At 41.6% G+C, this 21615-nt stretch overlaps 1 protein-coding gene across 1 annotated transcript in view; it reads left to right on the top strand.

Annotated features, from left to right (window-relative positions):
• Positions 1–11313: 11313 nt before the first annotated feature.
• Positions 11314–21615, top strand: part of LOC124624497 (alpha-tocopherol transfer protein-like) — a 109788-nt gene continuing 99486 nt past the window's right edge. Inside the window, exon 1 of the mRNA XM_047149110.1 lies at positions 11314–11362. The gene's annotated coding sequence lies outside the window, so the exon portion shown is untranslated. The remainder of the gene's footprint in view (positions 11363–21615) is intronic.

Below are 21615 nucleotides of genomic sequence, written 5' to 3'. Positions count from 1 at the left end.
TCATTAGGATTCTGCGTCCTTCCGTGTTGACATTTGTGTAACAATTCTGGCTGTGCTAAGTCATGAAAAATTGGTTTTATTGTTCCCTCCTGATTCTTGTACATACTGCATATTACCCGCTTTACACAAGAAGTATAATACTACCAACAACACCGAGCGAGGTGGCGCAGTGGTTAGCACACTGGACTCGCATTCGGGAGGACGACGGTTCAATCCCGCGTCCGGCCATCCTGATTTAGGTTTTCCGTGATTTCCCAAAATCGCTCCAGGCACGTGTCGGGATGGGTCCTTTGAAAGGGCACGGCCGACTTCCTTCCCTAATCCGATGACCTCGCTGTATGGTCTCTTCCCCCAAACAATCCAATCCAATCCAATCCACTACCAACAACAGGCGCAACACTGAACTAATTCGAAACGGTAAACATCAAAGAGACGATGTTCCGCGCTCTTATTCATTGTAGTATCGCAACGTGGTATTAGTGTTAATTTTCTTTTCCCTACGTTCTTCCTCTTCTTATATACACGGTTACTAAAACGTGGCATCGTAACCAGAACAAAAGTGTACGACAATATTACATGGAGCAAGATGTTCGAAATTCTGAGGAAAATAGGAGTAAGCTGTAAGGAAATACGGGTAATATTTGTCACAGAAAACAATGTAGCCAACCCTTGCACACTCGCTGTATGTGTAACATAAGGCGCTGTATGCGTAACAGGCCGAGAAAATCCCAAGCAGTTCGCCAGGAAGTCATCACGAGAGGGTGTTAGATGCATTCAGCGGCCGCCCATTTCCTCTGCAGGCGTGGGGGAAAATGGTAATAACTCCACTTCTAGGGCGAGTAGAACAATAACTCAAAGTTTCCATTAAAGAGGAATGTTCCAATTAATTTTCGGTAGCAAAAAAAAAACGTATTTTTTTGGATTTGACCACCTCCGGCTCCCCTTAAGTACTTTCGCCGCGCGGGATTAGCCGAGCGGTCTCGGGCGCTGCAGTCATAAACTGTGCGGCTGGTCCCGGCGGAGGTTCGAGTCCTCCCTCTGGCATAGGTGTGTGTGTGTTTGTCCTTAGGATAATTTAGATTAAGTAGTGTGTAAGCTTCGGGGCTGATGACCTTAGCAGTTAAGTCCCATAAGTTTTCAAACAAATTTGAACATTTAAGTACTTTCCAAAATAAGCACGGAGAGTGCTTTCCTTACTTTGATATGTGGCAGGATTAAACACTTCCTTTCGTAATAGTTCTTGATGGCCCTTTGACCAGTATTTAAGTCAAAAACGCACTCTGGAAGTCATCCTACAGTAAAAATTTTTCCGACACTTCAGCAACACATAAGGCGGAATTTTCGTGCACGGCCACGAATTTGATTTTTTTCGTGTCATTCCAGCCATTAGGTATGACACCTCTAAATTATTTTGTGAACACAACTGGTAGTATATAACGGCTTTCTGGGGAAAAAGTTGCAAATTATCGCTGTCGCAGCACGTTTTCCCCCATTAAATATGTATTAATACGTGTCACTGCCCCTATAAAATGTGGTGCAGTGGTTGATCCAACTTGAGTGTGTCCAATAGCACTGTCACTTGTTTCGGGTACCGTGATTGGGTATGCTAGACTCATCGTCAGGATCTAACAGGGACGCGCCAGTTTTAGTTTTATGTTATTTTTTGTCTATTATTTCATGATGAATGGATTTGATTTTTCTTATTTAAACTCCTCATACAATCATCGTGGTTAACATTAATTTTCTATAATCGCTTTGCTAAAACTTTGGAAACGCACACCTTCGTGTCCTGTTAAGTGCTTACGGAGTGTTATTCCGAATTCAGTACTAACTCGTTTTCTCTGTTTTTCGGTCCACGGCACAGTAGGAGCTTGCTCTAGTGAGGAGAATTTTTCCTCAGTATTTGTTTGCTTTTAGAAGAAGGGCATTTCTCTACCAGACTGCGTTGAAAATATTGTATTTGCGCCACTTTGTATTTGTTGAGGCTGTGCAGCCCCCCCACCCCTCCCATCCCCCCCCTCCTCCACCACCACCCCCAGAAGAGTAACAAATTGTACGCTTTAATAAGTGGTCCACTGGGACATTTGCTTTGGCACTGAAGAAACTTTCTCACCAAGCTTTCCTTCGATATCTTAGTCCATCTCGGTCAAAATATTGTCCATTCACTTAGACAAATCTTCAACAGTTGCGTTGATTTTGATCTGCTCTTTAGCAAACAGATTTCAGCAATGACGTGATCATTTTTTTTTTAATTTTCTACCTTTTCAGATACAGAATCTATTGAATCAATTTTGACCCGAGAGTCTTCTTCAGCAGAATCTACTGTATTTACTTTTTTCGCTTACTCTTTGCCAATGCCGTCTATTGCGTCAACTTTCTCCGCAATTGGGGGTTGTTCATGAGACATACTGTGGACTCCTAAGTTTTCTAAAGATACCAGTCATTTCCTGTTCAATAATCTGTTGAGTTATAAACTCACAGAAGAAAATGGAAATATTCGTTACACCACAAAATTATTGAAAATGATCACTCTTGTGTATATAAAGTAACTGGCGAGCGTAAATGCAATGTTAGTTGCATGCAATAATGGCTAATCAAATTTAGAAAACCAATCTTATAGCGCTGCAGGCAAGTTACGTTCACGCTACATACTCTAAATAATTCACTTAAACTTACGGAAAAAATGCAAATTACTATTGAGGCTAAATTTCGGCACGCTATAGGTATTTCCAGATATTAATATAGCTAGAAGAGAATGACTGTTGATAGTACTCAGTACAGAATCGGATTGTGTGAAGTTCAGGAAAATTTTGCATGTCGGATCCAGGCGAATAGATTTGTCGATATATATATATATATATATATATATATATATATATATATATATATATATATTCATCTGCATCCGCAATCTACATGTAACAAAATTCACAACAAAAGAATGAAATATGTATAAGACAAATAACTGAATTTACATTAATATTAAACTATTGACTGTACGTCGTTGGAAATGGAGATCGCCGCGCGGGGTTAGCCGAGCGGTCTTATGCGCTGCAGTCATAGGCTGTGCGACTGGTCCCGGCAGAGGTTCGAGTCCTCCCTCGGGCATGGGTGTGTGTGTTTGTCCTTAGGATAATTTAGGTTAAGTAGTGTGTAAGCTTAGGGACTGATGACCTTAGCAGTTAAGTCCCATAAGATTTCCCACACATTTGAACATTTTTGAAATGGAGATCCAACGTTTACACGATGTCGCCAATTTTCATATATCGATAAAAAGATTTTGTAAACGTCACTAGTTGTGCGCTGGACACCAAGTACGAGATACGAAAACAATTATTTTATCTCTAATCTTCCGTCACTGTTCGGCAAATGACTCTGCGAACATAAATTTGTAAAAGAGTAGTAGATGTTTTGAAATGAATGAAGAGACTTGTTCTTTAATTATTTTTGAGCACTGCATATATTTATTTCCAACACGCACTCAGTACATTCTGATATGATTTTAACTAATACTTGATATAGCACAGTAATATTTCATTAAACTATGCTTTCTTAAAATGGCGGCTAAATGGGGAGCTCTGAGCTTTCCGAAAAAGCTTGTAGCTTATTTGACAAACGAACTAGAACTAATTTTTGATACTGTCTCCGTATCCGGAGAGAGGAAGACAATTGAAATTCCAGAGAGTAAAAACGTAGATCGCTGCCTTGTTAAAATTCGTAGAGAACAACGTACTTAAAATATATCGTAAGGAAAATGTACTGTCTCTGCTGGAGGCGTTAAAAGCGTTAAAATGAGATGTTACACGGTGTTACGGTATGGGCAGTGTTTTTCGTAGTTTTGGTGTGGTTCCCTTATTGCGACCAACGGCGTCCAACGACTTCTCTGGTTTCGGCTCTTGAGGAAGGATGGGCTGCCATTCATCCACAGATATCTAGGCTTCCCATTGCAAGTGTCGCGAACAGAGTTCAAGCCTTCATAAAGGCGAAGGGTGGACGCATCACTTACTAATGTCCACTGATAGGTTTCCAGCTACTTTTGATCAGAAGGTGTATGAGTGAACAGCTTTCGGATTTCCAGCCGATGGTAATGTTAAAATACTGCGACGTTTCCAAGAGTGTCGTATTCGTCATCTTCTGGCGAACACTTTGTCGCGGTATTTCAACACTGGCATCTCCCTGGAAACTGAGATCTTTCCATCAATAGTATACGAAAAAAAGTTTACATTCACATGTAACGTATATTTAGACATTTTGTAGTGCTACTTTTTAGTTACAGTATGAATGGTAGGATACAGATGAATTAAATGTTGGCTTGTGAACAGTTACGGCTACACTTTTCTGACGTTTGAAAACAGATAAGAATTTTATACTTTTACACCTGTATTGCTCTTATTCTTTGTATGAATTCCAGAAAACAGTTTCGTTTTTCTTCTACGTACAAATGTAGATTACATTTCTCGCAAACTGGTGATGGACTTCCCTTGCAGTTCGGCGTTTTGCGTTATGACTTTTCTCTGACACAAATGCCCAATGTCCTACATTGCCCTGGCGAATAACTTTGCTCTGAAAGTTATTAATACAAATACAGTTCTAAATAACGCTACAAGACGAATCCAGCGGTAGGACTGCTCGATATAGTACCCCTATTTGTTGACACTTAACCAACATCATTATGAGTGTCACTAGAGGAGGCACTCAGGAAACCACTCATCTTTACCGCCTGTCACACGAGAGGAGGCACTTCTCTTCTTCCCGTAGGACACTGCAGGACTGGCTTTCCAGAAAAATAAGCTTTCTCGTGGATGCATAAGCTGAAAAATATATATGTTGGCGTAATTTATTGAATTAGGAAAATCGAATCGCTTGGCAACAGCCTCCATACCTTGCGTAGCAGGCTCAGTTTGTAAATTCCTGTATTCAGTTTAGCTGGTAATGTCAAAGGCTTTATCTATATCCACTGATGAAAAAAAATCACAACACCAATACGAAATTGTACGACGTAAACAAAAGATGGTACGCGTGTTTCTACGTCTGAAAGATGATGTCTATTCAAATTTCGCGCGAGTCGCATACGAGTGGCGCTAGTAGTTCTACAAGAATGCGAATAGGTTTGCTCTAAATACATGGTCTAATGATCGTGGTCATTAGCTACCTTTGAGACTGGGCGTGGTGAGCTGATGTTAGTCAATACTGCCTTTAAGGCGACAAAGACGCCATTATCACCACCTCACTGAGTTTGAACGAGGTCGTGTAATAGGACTACAAGCTGGATCTGCCTTTTGCGATATTGCAGAAAGACCTGGCCGGGACGTAGCCAGCGCATGTGATTGCTGATAGTGGTGGTAACTATAGTCGCAAGAAGACCGGGCTCTGGTTGGCCACTTGGCACAATCGATGGGGAGACCACCGTATTCGGCGTATGGCTCTGGGGCATCGTAAGGCATATGCAGCAGCAGCAATAACAGCAGCAGTTGGCACCACAATGACACAACGAACTGTTACAAATCGATTATTTCAAAGATAGCTTCGAGCCAAACACCCTGTAGCGAGCATTCCGTTGACCCCAAACCACCTCCAAGTGCGACTTTAGTGGTGACAAGCGAAAGCTCATTCGTGGTCAGGACTGAGGTCTGTTATGTTTTCTGATGAAAGATGGTTTTGTCTCAGTGTCAGTGATGACAATATGTTTTGGTTAGAGCGAGGGCTGTTGAGGGCCTGGAACCAACTACCTGCGTGCTAGATACACTGGATCTACACCTGGAGCTCTGGTCTGAGGTGCGATGTCGCATGGCAGCAAGAGCACTCTCGTGATTGTCCTACGCACCCTGACTGAAAATTTTTACGTCAGTCTGGTGATTCGACCTGTTGTGCTGCGATTCATGAACAGCATTCCAGGCGGTGTTTTAGAACAGGATAACGCTCGCTGACGTATCGCTGTTGTAACCCAAAATGCTCTACATAGTGTCGACATGTTGCCTTGGTCTGCTCGTTCGCCAGATATGTCTCCGATCGAGCACATATGGGACGTCATCGGACAATTCCAGCGTCATACACAAACAGCAATAATCGCCCCTGTATTGACCGACCAAGTGCAAAAGGCACGGAGCTCATCACACAAACTAACATGTAGCACCTATACAACACGATGCATGCACATTCGCTTGCTTGCATTCAACAAACTGACGTTTATGGTACCAGCATCTCACATTTTCAATGGTGTATCTCACACTTAAATCAATCAGTGATCTTGAAGTGTTAATCATTTATATATGTATATATTACCTTACTAATGTATTTCCGAAAATGCATTATTCTACATTATCTGTTTTTCGCTGTTGCAATTTCTTTTCAATCGGTGTATTGTAAGTTCACTAGAGCTGCAACAAATTTGTTCACGCTAGACTAAAATCAGAAAACTCAACTGCTGAAGTGCTACAAATCCGCGACGTGTTCAGCTGCGGGAAAATGCTTCTCGCTATACAGAAGCTACTGGTAGTGTTACAAAATTGTCGAGCTCTTCCATAGAGGGTTAATAGAGGGAGAGTACGATTTCCTTATGGATGTCAGTGAATTAAGGACGAAGGGGTGAAGTTTGTTCAAGAAAAGATGTTTAAAAATATTTGTCACGCCATTTAATGAGTGCGAAATATTTATAATACATCCATCTAGATCAGGCACAGAGTGAAAAAAAAATGCGAAGCGAAAACTGGTCCATCATTGTTACACTCCAACGTTTTGGAGACTTTGTATGGCTAGAAAACTTTTAATGAGAAAAGACACATTGTTAATACTGCACATGAATTAGCGAATATTTTGTTAGCAGCCATTGACTGTTTACCAAAGCCTTTGACGTTAACAGCGAGAGGAGATATAGCAATTTGCAAATTGAGGCCGGCTGCGGTGGACGAGCGGTTATAGGCGCATCAGTCCGGAACCGCGCGACTGCTACGGTCGCAGGTTCGAATCCTGCCTCGGGCATGGATGTGTGTGATGTCCTTAGGTTAGTTAGGTTTAACTAGTTCTAAGTTCTAGGGGACTGATGACCTCAGATGTTAAGTCCCATAGTGCTCAGAGCCATTTGAACCTTTTTTTTTTTTTTTTTTTTTTTTTTTTGCAAATTGAGCCTGCTACGCGAGGTAAGAGGCTGTTGCCAGACCGTTCGATCTTCCGAATGTAATGAATATACACAGCGCGCAGCACGCCAGCTTGCGAGGCTGATGAGCCAGACGCGGAATAATGGCCGTTAGTCTGGTAAACCGGCGAGCCTGTGTGTGGGTTTCAGGCGGGTTTTACGCTCTTTTAGCATATGCAAGGCTGCCCCCACATCTCCGCCTCAGAAAATACCATCCACAAACAGTTAAAGTACGATTACATACTGAACAAATTTTGTACGATTCGTAGAGAGATAGTGCAAACGACTTCCCTCTCTTAGGTTGACTGACAACTGTGGCGATGGGCATTCGGTCTCATTGTTAAAACAAAAAATTAATTTGCCAAAACAGCGGACCTCATAAGATGGGATAAACACTAGGAATGAGAGAGTAAATACAATGCTGAGCCAAAACATTACGACCACTGTTTAATAGCGTGTTGGTCCACCTTCGGAATGTAATACAGCAGTTATCCTACGTCGCATGGATTCGACGGGTCGTGGTGATTTTCCAAGGTACCGGTTGGTTATAATTAAAGTGCAGCTACTCACGGGTGAGGCTGATGTGGCACCTGGAAGAGGAAGGTGTACTGTCCTGGTGGAAGTTACTGACGAGGTTGCTGTTGCTGTAACTGAAGTGCAGCACGAGCTCCGTGCAATGCTGCCGCTCGTGCAGTGTCACGTAAATTGTCCATCCCATGGTCAATAGTATGGCAAGTTTTGCGGACTGTTGGACACTAGTACTCGTACAAGAGCCAAACGGTGCAGCGACTGTAACCTTATGATTCATTACAACGCTCTGAATTTGCTCTTCGTTTCCTGCCACGGATTGAAGTTGATGACATCTGGCCGGCCAACATTCTATACACTGACAAGGCACAATTTACACTACAAGGTACTGTGAATGCACAGCACTGCCCAATTTGGAGTACAGTTAAACCGCATGTTGTGCGCTCACCGTATGTGACGTGTCGTGAGGATTCTCAAGCACCGTTATATTCGGTCCGTTCTTCTTTGAAGAGAATTCACCCGGAGGGCCTGTCAGGTGTACCGAGACCTCCTTGTACAGCACAGGACGCCTGCTTTGGAAGAGGGCAGCTGAGTGGAAACCACTGTTTTAGGCAAGATGGGGCAACACGTTTTGTCGGTCACCCAGTGGAAAATCTGCTTCATGCAACCTTCCACGAACGTGTTATTTCTAGAGGTTTTCCAGGTGCATGGCCTGCGAGATCAGCTGATCTGAATCTATTTGACTTTTGCAATTTGCATGAAAATGCTGTGAGACGACGCGGCCATTTGGATGCGTTTTTAATAACTTGACCACACTTTTATTTTTCCACGACCTTACGCTTTTCGACTTTCCACCATTTTCAAAGTCAGTGTTATATCAGCCATATAAAATTGTTCACTGGATCACGAGACAAGTGCACAGTTGTCTCGTGATTGAGAATGTTGACGTGATAAAATGTATCTAATGAACAGTTTTATGTGACTGACATAACACTGCATTTGAAAATGACGGAAAGTCGAAACGCGTAAGGTTGTTGAAAAATAAAAGTGTGGTTAAGACATAAGAAAAGTTATTAAAAGTGCATATGACTTTTGGCTCTGGGGATATCTAAAAGAATGAATTTGCCAGCAACACGTTCGGCATCTACCTGATCTGACGGCCAGTATACAGGAACACGTTCCTCAGATTCCACCAGAACTATCGCGAGCAACTGTTGATCAAGCTGTTTTGCGGATGCAGCATCTCGTAGACGTCTCCGGTGCTCATATTGAACAAACTGTGTAAGTGGTGGTTTATACAGGGTGGTCCATTGATCATGACCGGGCCAAATATTTCAAGAAATAAGCGTCAAACGGAAAAACTATAAAGAACGAAACTTGTCTAGCTTGAGGGTGAAACCAGATGGCGCTATGGTTGGCCCGCTAGATGGCGCTGCCATAGGTCAAACGGATATCAACTGCGTTTTTTAAAATAGGAACCCCCATTTTTATTACATATTCGTCTAGTACGTAAAGAAATATGAATGTTTTAGTTGGACAACTTTTTCGCTTTGTGATAGGTGGCGCTGTAATAGTCACAAACATATGTCTCACAAGTTTAGACGAACAGTTGGTAACAGGTAGGTTTTTTAAATTAAAATACAGAACGTAGGTACGTTTGAACATTTTATTTCGGTTGTTCCAATGTGATACATGTACCTTTGTGAACTTATCATTTCTGAGAACGCATGCTGTTACAGCGTGATTACCTGTAACTACCACATTAATGCAATAAATGCTCAATATGATGTCCGTCAATCTCAGTGCATTTGGCAATACGTGTAACGACATTCCTCTCAACAGCGAGTAGTTCGCCTTCCGTAATGTTCGCACATGCATTGACAATGCGCTGGCGCATGTTGTCAGGCGTTGTTGGTGGATCACGATAGCAAATATCCTTCAACTTTCCCCACAGAAATAAATCCATGGTGCTTCGACGACCAATCCACCTGTTATGAAATATGCTATTCAAGACGGCTTCTACCGCATGCGAGCTATGTGCCAGACATCCATAATGTTGGAAGTACATCGCCATTCTGTCATGTAGTGAAACATCTTGTAGTAACATCGGTAGAACATTACGTAGGAATTCAGCATACATCGCACCATTTAGATTGCTATCGATAAAATGGGGGCCAATTATCCTTCCTCCCATAATGCAGGACCATACATTAACCCGCCAAGGTCGCTGATGTTCCACTTGTCGCAGCCATCGTGCATTTTTCGTTGCCCAGTAGCGCATATTATGCCGATTTACGTTACCGCTGTTGGTGAATGACGCTCCGTCGCTAAATAGAACGCGTGCAAAAAATCTGTCATCGTCCCGTAATTTCTCTTGTGTCCAGTGGCTGAACTGTACACGACGTTCAAAGTCGTCGCCATGCAATTCCTGGTGCACAGAAATATGGAACGGGTGCAGTCGATGTTGATGTAGCATTCTCAACACCGACGTGTTTGCGATTCCCGATTCTCGCGCAGTTTGTCTGCTACTGATGTGCGGATTAGCCGCGACAGCAGCTAAAACACCTACTTGGGCATCATCATTCGTTGCAGGTCGTGGTTGACGTTTCACATGTGGCTGAACACTTCCTGTTTCCTTAAATAACGTAACTATCCGGCGAACGGTCCGGACACTTGGACGGTGTCGTCCAGGATACCGAGCAGCATACATAGCACACGCCCGTTGGGCATTTTGATCACAATAGCCATACATCAACACGATATCGACCTTTTCCGCAATTGGTAAACGGTCCATTTTGACACGGGTAACGTATCACGAAGCAAATACTGTCCGCACTGGTGGAATGTTACGTGATACCACGTACTTATAGGTTTGTGACTATTACAGCGCCATCTATCACAAAGCGAAAAAAGTGGTCCAACTAAAACATTCATATTTCTTTACGTACTACACGAATATGTAATAAAAATGGGGGTTCCTATTTGAAAAAACGCAGTTGATATCCGTTTGACCTACGGCAGCGCTTTCTAGCGGGCCAACCACAGCGCCATCTGGTTTCCCCCTTCAAGCTAGACGAGTTTCGTTCTTGTAGTTTTTTCGTTTGATGCCTATTTCGTGAGATATTTGGTCCGGTCGCTATCAATGGACCACCCTGTAGTAAAATCAACATTGCGCTTTTCTCATTTGTTTGACCTATTTTGCCCACATCCCGTCCCTAATCCACTACACATGGAAACGTCTCTATACAATTTTCTTGCATTCACAGCTTCAGTTTTGCATCTGCTGGCCAAAATTGTAATTAATTTTTTTTCCAGCAAGTGCTTTCAATTAGACGCCACTTCGGCGCCATGCACGCCCTCTTCCTGCCCAAAAAATCCTACCGGGGAAAAGGGACATGCTGTTTCAAAAGTGGAGTCTATCGTAAATGCAGATAAAAAAATGACAAGGTCTGACCAGGATTCGACCCCGTGACCTTTCGGTTTTCGGGCTCGCACTTTGACGCCAGAGGACCGAGCCCGATGTAGTGAGATGCGGTATAGCGGATTCCGTGGTTTCCGCGGACGGGCGGTGGCCAGACGACGGCGGGTAGGGAGCCGGCCCGCTGCAGACGGCATAAAGCTGCACGCAGCGCAGCGGCTTTCACTTCTGTGCGCGCAGCGGCGGCAGCAGGGTCCACACCGCAACACAGCACGCAGCTACAGGTGAGGCTCGCGCCGCGTGCGCTCGTCCTAGAGTGACCTTTGTCCTACCCGTGTGAAGAACTTGTCTCAGAATAGGACCTCAACGTGCCTGCAAATTTCTGTATTCTACTGGGTGAAAGTTTCCACATTCAAAATTAACGTACGGGTTTCAAGATTTTGTAGCATTTATTACACTCAACATAAAGTTATAAACAATACATCAAATGAAAGAGCAACTCATACGTTTTTGTTTGTAGACTTATTCACAGAAGGAAGAGTATAGAACGACCAAGAGTGAGTGAAGAACCTGTTGAACGAATGAGAGTCTATCACGCGCAGCCCCAAGAAATCAATTGGGAAGGCTAGTCGTGAATTAGCAATTCCAGTGACGTGTATGTGGAGACTTTTAAGGAGATGCTTATAACTACGTCTTTATCGCTAGCAGTTGTTACGAGCTCTAAAGCCTACAGACTACGCTTTATGTGCCAACTTTGGAAACGAAATGTTTCTGCATGTCGATGAAAATTTTTCTCAACATGTCATTTTCAGTGATGGATCGATATTTCACCGAAGTGGAAATCTGAACACACACAATGTTTGCATCTATGGTCAGCAAATCGTCATGAAATGATACAGTTGCAACGAGACAAACCTGAAGTGAAACAGCATTGATGCAAACGTTACTCCAGACGCGCTGATCAAAGCTTGGGAAGAAGTCGCCTAATGACTTGATGTGTTCATATTGAACAGTTGTAAGAAAAACTGTTTGAGTTGCTCTTTCCTTTGTTGTTTTATTTATAATTGTAAGCTGGACGTAATAAACGCTAATAAACGCTACAAAGTCTTCAAGTCCACGTACTGAATTTTGAAACACACTTTAGTCTGAGAAGTCTGTGCTTTTGTATTAATGTTGTTGCGGTCTTCAGTCTGAAGACTTGTTTAATGCAGCTCTCCACGCCACTCTGTAAGCCTACTGTGCACAACTTTCTTCATTTCCGAATAACTACTGCAACCTACATCTATCTGAATCTGCTTACAGTATTCAAGCCTATGTTCCCTCCCACCGTCCCCCCCCCCCCCCCCCCTCCAAGCACTTACCTTCATTACCAAAACGACTTTTCCTTGATGCTGCAAGATGTGCCCTATCAAGCGATTCCTTCTTTTAGTCAAGTTGTGCTATAAATTTCTTATTTCCCCAGTTCGATTCAGTACCTCCTCATTAGTTACTCTAACTACCCATGTTTCTGTGGCACCACACTTCAATTGCACGAGGTGTGTACTTTGCTAGTGTCGGAAGCTGCACGCGCGAATGACAGACGGCGCATCGAGCAGCCGTGTGTGTCCCGCACGTGGGATGCGCCCGCAAATTCGGCAATCACTACGGTCGATGGATGCCGCGCCGCGCGCACGCTCGGCGCCGCCGTCGAGGCGCTCACCGTTGCGGAAGGACATGCTATGCGTCATTTGTGAGACGATTTCAGTCGAAAATTTCGATTCACTTCAAAAGTTCTAAACTGCTTATAGTCTGCCGTATAAAGCTACACTCCAAACAAATACCTTCATAAAAGGATTCTTGACATCTGAATTTATATTCGATGTTGACAAATTCCTCTTTAAAAATGTCTTTTCTCGATATAACCAGTTTGCATTTGATATACTTTCTACTTTGGCTATCATCAATTATTTTATTGCCCGAACAGCAAAACTCATCCGCCACTTTTGATGTCTCGTTTTGTAATCTAATTCCCTGATTTAATTCGACTACATGCACACTCCTAACTTGTGTATAGGTTACTACCGACTTTTTCAACTGTAATGGAACTATTATTAAGAACAAACTCGTTTCGCTTTATTCTAAAGCATCTTCAGTGATCACTGTAACAATGTGGTTTTTTCTCTTACAGTTTTGTTTGTTAGGATCATGAACAGTTTGGATGCTTTTGCTTACTGCTACAAAAACAGTTTTAATAGTTTTATTTCTTACCATTACTCACAGATTTTTTGTTGTGAGTAACGGTAAGAATTGAAACTTTTTGTAATAGTAATTAAAGCAGCCTAACTGTTCATGATCCTAACAAATTAAATTCTAAGAGAGAAAAAAAAACACATTGTTACAGTGACTGCTGAAGATGCTGTAGAATAAAGTGAAATGCGTTCGGTCTTAACAAGACTTTCATTATAGTTGTACAATATGGTAATTATCTTATACAACATTTACCATACTCTTTGTTTTACTTTTGCTGATATTCATCTTGCTATCCTCGTTCAAGATGTTACCTATTCCGCTCAACTGTCTGCTCTTTCAAGTCCATTGCCACTCTGACAGAATTACGATGTTGTCGGTAAACCTCAGCGTTTCTGTTTCTTCTCGATACCTTAATTCCTTTTCCAAATGGCTCCTTAGTTTCCTTCACTGCTTGCTCAATGTACATATTAAATAACATTGGGTCATGCCGGAACCCTGTTTCACTCTGTGATCAATTACTGCTTCCCTTCGATGTCCTTCTGCTCTTTATCAATACTACTTTAAAAATTTCATAGGTTGTAGTCCATTCCACATCGTCAAAAGCTTTTTCTATAAATGCAAGTTTACGTTTCATCGGCCTTTCTTCTAAGATAAGATGCAGGGTTAATATTGCCTCGTGTGTTCCTACATATCTGCGGAATGCAAACTGTTCTTCCCCAAGGTTGGCTTCTACCAGATTTCCCACTCTTCTGCCAATAATTCGTGTCAATATTTTGCACCCATGGCTTCACTGATGGTCCGGTACTATTCACATCAAAAGATATCCGCTAAATTTCGATTACACTATAACTCACACAAATCTAAATCCTTACGGATTACAATTAGAAATAACTTAAAATGGAATGATCACGTTGATAATGTTGTGGGGAAAGCAAACCAAAGGCTGCAATTTATTGGCAGAACACTTAGAAAGTGCAACAGGACTGCTAAAGAAGCTGCTTACACTACGCTTGTCCGCCATCTTCTGGAGTATTGCTGTGCGGTGTGGAATCCGCATCAAGTGGGACTGACGGATGACATCGAAAAAGTTCGAAGAAGAACAGCTCGTTTTGTATTATCATGAAATACAGGAGAGAGTGCAGTGAATATCATACATACATGGAATGGAGTGGTAGTCATTAAAACAAAGGCGTATTTCGTCGCGGCAGCATCTTCTTGTGAAATGTCAATAACCATCTTTCTCGTTCTATTGCGAAAATTTTCTATTGGCACCAACCTACGTAGCGAGAAATGACCATCATGATAAAATACGGTAAATCAGAGCTCCCACAGAAAAATGTAAGTGCTCGTTTTTCCCGTGCGCCATTCGAGAGTGGAACGGTAAGGAAGTAGCTTGAAGGTGGTTCGGTGAACCTTCTGTCAGGTAGGTGTCTGCGCCTGCTTCCTTTGGAACTGCAGTTATTACATTCTTCTTACAATCTGAGGAAATTTTCTCTGTCTAATGTATTATGCAAACTCGGTGGAAAAGTTATGCCGTAATTGGCTCTACCTAGGATCTCAATAATTCTGAGAGAATGTCATGTAAATGTCATCTACTCCATGGGCCTTGTTTCGACTTACATCTCTCAGTGATTTTGTATCAATATCAGTGTAGATTTAATGAGTACTTGTTTTGTTCACTTGTAATTATCGTCAATCGTGGCATATCTGAGAAAATACTATCAGCTTTCTGCAAGAGGCGTCTGCTTTGTTTACACCACTTCATTTTACGAATTGCAACATAGTATCTAATTTACCGATTACTACTACCTCTCATAGTGTTGCTTCACATGACGGCCGAACGTAAGAGTAACACATTATAAATTTTTGATTAGCTTGTCAACATCCGGATCATACTATAGTTCTGAAATTATACAAAAGAGCCCTCATAATTTTTGTGCTCTAAGTTTTGAAACATTTAATTTTGTTCGCTGTCCAGAAATCCGAAACATCCGATATAATAAGCGAGAGTAAAATCAGAAAGTATATTAACTTTCGCGTCCTACTGACACTTTGTGGCCTTCACATAATAATCTGGCAAGAAACTTTATATGAGGCTACACTTACAACGGATCCGCAGCTTTCCGGTGGCGACAAATGAATGGAAACTAACACCAAAACTACAATGGAAGTTACGGTTACCTGGCATGGTCAAGCAGTGCAGGAAGCGATCTATGAATTTGCACTGTAAAGCAGGGATGGCTAGAGGACAAATGTAAGGATGTAGAGGCATATCTCACTAGGAGTAAGATAGATACTGCTACAGGAAAGTTAAATAGACCTTTGGAGGAAAGAGAACCACTTGTATGAATATCAAGAGCTCAGATGGAAACCCAGTTCTAAGCAAAGAAGGGAAAGCAGATAGGCGGAACGGGTATATAGAGGGTCTATACAAGGGCGATGAATAGGAGGACAATATTATGGAAATGGAAGAGGATGTAGATGAAGATGAAATGGGAGATATGATCCTGCATGAAGAGTTTGACAGAGCACTGAAAGACCTAAGTCGAAACAAGGCCCCGGGAGTAGACAACATTCCATTAGAACTACTGATAGCCTTGGGAGAGCCAGCCCAGAAAAAATTCTACCATCTAGTGAGCAAGGTGTATGATACAGGCGAAAAACCCTCAGGCTTCAAGAAGAAATTAATAATTCCAATCCCAAAGAAAGCAGGTGTTGACAGATGTGAAAATTACCAAACTATCAGTTTAATAAGTCACAGCTGCAAAATACGAACACGAACTCCTTACAGACGAATGGAAAAACTGGCAGAAGTCGACCTCGAAAAATGTTCAGATGTGTGTGAAATCTTATGCGACTTAACTGCTAAGGTCATCAGTCCCTAAGCTTACACACTCCTTAATCTAAATTATCCTAAGGACAAACACACACACCCATGCCCGAGGGAGGACTCGAACCTCCGCCGGGATCAGCCCCACAGTCCATGACTGCAGCGCCTAAGACCGCTCGACTAATCCCGCGCGGCAGCCGACCTCGGCGAAGACCAGTTTGGATTCCGCAGAAATGTTGGAACACGTGAGGCAATACTGACCCTTCGACTTATCTTAGAAGATAGATTAAGAAAAGGCAAACTTACGTTTCTAGCATTTGTAGACTTAGAGTAAGCTTTTGACAATGTTGACTGGAATACTTTCTATCAAATTCTGACGGTGGCAGGGGTAAAATACAGGGAGCGAAAGGCTGTTTACAATTTGTACAGAAACCAGATAGCCGTTATAAGAGTCGAAGGACATGAAAGGGAAGCAGTGGTTGGGAAGGGAGTGAGACAGGGTTGTAGCCTATTCCCGATGTTATTCAATCTGTATATTGAGCAAGCAGTAAAAAAATTTGGAGTAGGAATTAAAATCCATGGAGAAGAAATAAAAACGTTGAGGTTCGCCAATGACATTGTAATTCTGTCAGAGACAACAAAGGACCTGGAAGAGCTGTTGAACGCAATGGACAGTGTCTTGAAAGGAGGATATAAGATGAAAATCAACAAAAGCAAAAAGAGGATAATGGAATGCAGTCGAATTAAATTGGCTGATGCTGAGGGAATGAGACACTTGCCGTAGTAAACGAGTTTTGCTATTTGGGGAGCAAAATAACTGATGATGGTCGAAGTAGAGAGGATATAAAATGTAGACTGGCAATTGCAAGGAAAGCGTTTCTGAAGAAGAGAAATTTGTTAACATCGGGTATAGATTTAAGTGTCAGGAAGTCGTTTCTGAAAGTATTTGTATGGAACGTAGACATGCATGGAAGTGAAACGTGGACGATAAATAGTTTAGACAAGAAGAGAATGGAAGCCTTCGAAATGTGGTGCTACAGAAGAATGGTGAAGATTGGATGGACAAATCACATAACTAATGAGGAGGGTATTGAATAGAATTGGGGAGAAGAGAAATTTGTGGCACAACTTGACTAGATGAAAGGATCGGTTGGTAGGACCTGTTCTGAGGTGCCAAGGGATCACCAATTTAGTTCTGGAGGGCAGCGTGGAGGGTAAAAATCGTAGAGGGAGACCAAGAGATGAATGCATAAGCAGAGGGAGAGGGATGTAGGTTGCAGTAGGTACTGGGAGATGAAGAAGCTTGCTCAGGATAGAGTAGCATGGAGAGCTGCATCAAACCAGTCTCTGGATTGAAGACCGCAACAACAACAGCAACAATCTTTGTGTGAAAACCAACTTATTTGCGGAGCTCGCAATATTAACACAATTACTAGACTGATAGTTTCGGGAATATGTGTTCACATCTTCAGATCTATATAAAGAAAACATGTCGAGGTTACAGGACTACATCCACATAAAAAATGTAGTGGGCCACACACAACAGCTCAACGACAAAAATTATATATCCATAAAACCGAGCAGCGGTAGCTACATCATACAATACAAATTTCACTTATTAGAGGTATTCATTATTATATTTTGACTTTGGATTGTGTTCGTCCATATGAGCGAAATTTTGTGAAAGTTATTATTTTATTCCGAAAGTGACAGCACTGTTTAACCATTGCATCATGTAGCTGCCACTGTCCGGTGTTATGGGTACGCAATTTTTGTCATTGAGCTGTTGTGTATGCCCTCCTAAATATTTATATAGCAGTAACCCTGTAACCTCGGCATGTTTTTCTTTTATAGTACTGAAGATGGCAATACATTTTGCCGAAACTATTAATCCAGTAACTGTGTTAATATAGCGATCTTGACAAATAAATCCGTTTTCAGAAGGAGACTACAGTACGATGTAAATGCCTACAGTGGAAACGGAAGCCCGATATGACAACAACAGATGACGCCCGGTTATACGGATCAACCAGTTGACGCACTAAAAATGTTTATTTCCAGTCCGATATTTCAACCCGACAAAACACAATGATGGCGAAAATTGACAGCAAGCTTTTGATTGGTCCTGTGAGGAATGAGCCTCGCCTGTGAGACTAGTGGATCAAAGACAACAGTAATCTGGACATTAAACCTGACTTGTAAAAATCTATTTGGGAGGAACTATTAGTAAAATGTAAACATCGATCACAATATTTTTAAAAATATTTAATGTAACAGTCCCAGTTGCAATCAGTCAAACTCGATGACTAGTTTCGACCACATTCAGTGATCATCTGCAGATCTAAAAGTTAAATTAAGTAAAACATTAATAAACAACTACTTCATTAGGTAACATAGAGTGAAAATATTTAAAATCTAACATTCCTAAAATGGAACCTGAATAAGTTGTTAATATAGATCGACAATATTTAAAATCTGAAATTTTTAAAATTGTGCCTAATTAATGATGTGTCGTGAAAAGTCAAAATTTTGTAAAAATAACATAGTCACACACTACAACAAAAGGGACAGCACCACGGTACACTTCCGACTTGGAAGGTTGGAGGGGGGAGAGGAAAAGCACTGACACTTTGCAGTTTTAAAATGTAACAAAGAAGCAATTTAGACAGTGTGCCTAATATTAGTGCATGAGGCATCTTGTTAACATTCTTAATTAAACCAACACATATATCGAAACATTGCTACTTGTGTACGTCGCGCTCTGTGTGCCCCCCGGCCATGTTGCCACTCAGCTACGCTATCAGCAACGTGCGGCTGTAGCAAGTCTGGAGAGCTGCCGCTAACTGAACCGTCTGATTACAGCGTCAGATTTCTTAAAATATGCGGAATTATTGACGTCACAATGCAAATTGTGTGTTTTATCTGATTATTGATGATGTCCATATATTTCAATTTCTTCCAAGATGTACAAATAAACTTCCTTAGGTGCTGTGTGTGTGTGTGTGTGTGTGTGTGTGTGTGTGTGTGTGTGTGTGTGTGTAAAATTCGAAGATCTGTCTTTATTGGCCATTACCGACTGTGAAGTTCGGTGGCAGGAGGAACAAGACTTCTGGTCAGGTGACTACAGGGTTATAAACACAAAATCAAATAGGGGTAATGCAGGAGTAGGTTTAATAATGAATAGGAAAATAGGAATGCGGGTAAGCTACTACAAACAGCACAGTGAACGCATTATTGTGGCCAAGATAGATACGAAGCCCACACCTACTACAGTAGTACAAGTTTATATGCCAACTAGCTCTGCAGATGACGAAGAAATTGAAGAAATGTATGATGAAATAAAAGAAATTATTCAGATTGTGAAGGGAGACGAAAATTTAATAGTCATGGGTGACTGGAATTCGAGTGTAGGAAAAGGGAGAGAAGGAAACATAGTAGGTGAATATGGATTGGGGGACAGAAATGAAAGAGGAAGCCGCCTGGTAAAATTTTGCACAGAGCACAACATAATCGTAACTAACACTTGGTTTAAGAATCATGAAAGAGGGTTGTATACATGGAAGAACCCTGGAGATACTAAAAGGTATCAGATAGATTATATAATGGTAAGACAGAGATTTAGGAACCAGGTTTTAAATTGTAAGACATTTCCAGGGGCAGGTGTGGACTCTGACCACAATCTATTGGTTATGACCTGTAGATTAAAACTAAAGAAACTGCAAAAAGGTGGGAATTTAAGGAGATGGGACCTGGATAAACTAAAAGAACCAGAGGTTGTACAGAGATTCAGGGAGAGCATAAGGGAGCAATTGACAGGAATGGGGGAAATAAATACAGTAGAAGAAGAATGGGTAGCTTTGAGGGATGAAGTAGTGAAGGCAGCAGAGGATCAAGTAGGTAAAAAGACGAGGGCTAGTAGAAATCCTTGGGTAACAGAAGAAATATTGAATTTAATTGATGAAAGGAGAAAATATAAAAATGCAGTAAGTGAAACAGGCAAAAAGGAATACAAACGTCTCAAAAATGAGATCGACAGGAAGTGCAAAATGGCTAAGCAGGGATGGCTAGAGGACAAATGTAAGGATGTAGAGGCCTATCTCACTAGGGGTAAGATAGATACCGCCTACAGGAAAATTAAAGAGACCTTTGGAGATAAGAGAACGACTTGTATGAATATCAAGAGCTCAGATGGAAACCCAGTTCTAAGCAAAGAAGGGAAAGCAGAAAGGTGGAAGGAGTATATAGAGGGTCTATACAAGGGCGATGTACTTAAGGACAATATTATGGAAATGGAAGAGGATGTAGATGAAGATGAAATGGGAGATACGATACTGCGTGAAGAGTTTGACAGAGCACTGAAAGACCTGAGTCGAAACAAGGCCCCCGGAGTAGACAATATTCCATTGGAACTACTTACGGCCGTGGGAGAGCCAGTCCTGACAAAACTCTACCATCTGGTGAGCAAGATGTATGAAACAGGCGAAATACCCTCAGACTTCAAGAAGAATATAATAATTTCAATCCCAAAGAAAGCAGGTGTTGACAGATGTGAAAATTACCGAACTATCAGCTTAATAAGTCACAGCTGCAAAATACTAACACGAATTCTTTACAGACGAATGGAAAAACTAGTAGAAGCCAACCTCGGGGAAGATCAGTTTGGATTCCGTAGAAACACTGGAACACGTGAGGCAATACTGACCTTACGACTTATCTTAGAAGAAAGATTAAGGAAAGGCAAACCTACGTTTCTAGCATTTGTAGACTTAGAGAAAGCTTTTGACAATGTTGACTGGAATACTCTCTTTCAAATTCTAAAGGTGGCAGGGGTAAAATTCAGGGAGCGAAAGGCTATTTACAATTTGTACAGAAACCAGATGGCAGTTATAAGAGTCGAGGGACATGAAAGGGAAACAGTGGTTGGGAAGGGAGTAAGACAGGGTTGTAGCCTCTCCCCGATGTTGTTCAATCTGTATATTGAGCAAGCAGTAAAGGAAACAAAAGAAAAATTCGGAGTAGGTATTAAAATTCATGGAGAAGAAATAAAAACTTTGAGGTTCGCCGATGATATTGTAATTCTGTCAGAGACAGCAAATGACTTGGAAGAGCAGTTGAATGGAATGGACAGTGTCTTGAAAGGAGGATATAAGATGAACATCAATAAAAGCAAAACAAGGATAATGGAATGTAGTCTAATTAAGTCGGGTGATGCTGAGGGAATTAGATTAGGAAATGAGGCACTTAAAGTAGTAAAGGAGTTTTGCTATTTGGGGAGCAAAATAACTGATGATGGTCGAAGTAGAGAGGATATAAAATGTAGGCTGGCAATGGCAAGGAAAGCGTTTCTGAAGAAGAGAAATTTGTTAACATCCAGTATTGATTTAAGTGTCAGGAAGTCATTTCTGAAAGTATTCGTATGGAGTGTAGCCATGTATGGAAGTGAAACATGGACGATAAATAGTTTGGACAAGAAGAGAA

This window comes from Schistocerca americana, chromosome 1 (assembly GCF_021461395.2).
Source record: "Schistocerca americana isolate TAMUIC-IGC-003095 chromosome 1, iqSchAmer2.1, whole genome shotgun sequence".
Classification (NCBI taxonomy): domain Eukaryota; kingdom Metazoa; phylum Arthropoda; class Insecta; order Orthoptera; family Acrididae; genus Schistocerca; species Schistocerca americana.
The sequence above is the reverse complement of the archived record's forward strand: the minus strand, read 5'-3'. Positions and strand labels throughout refer to the sequence as shown.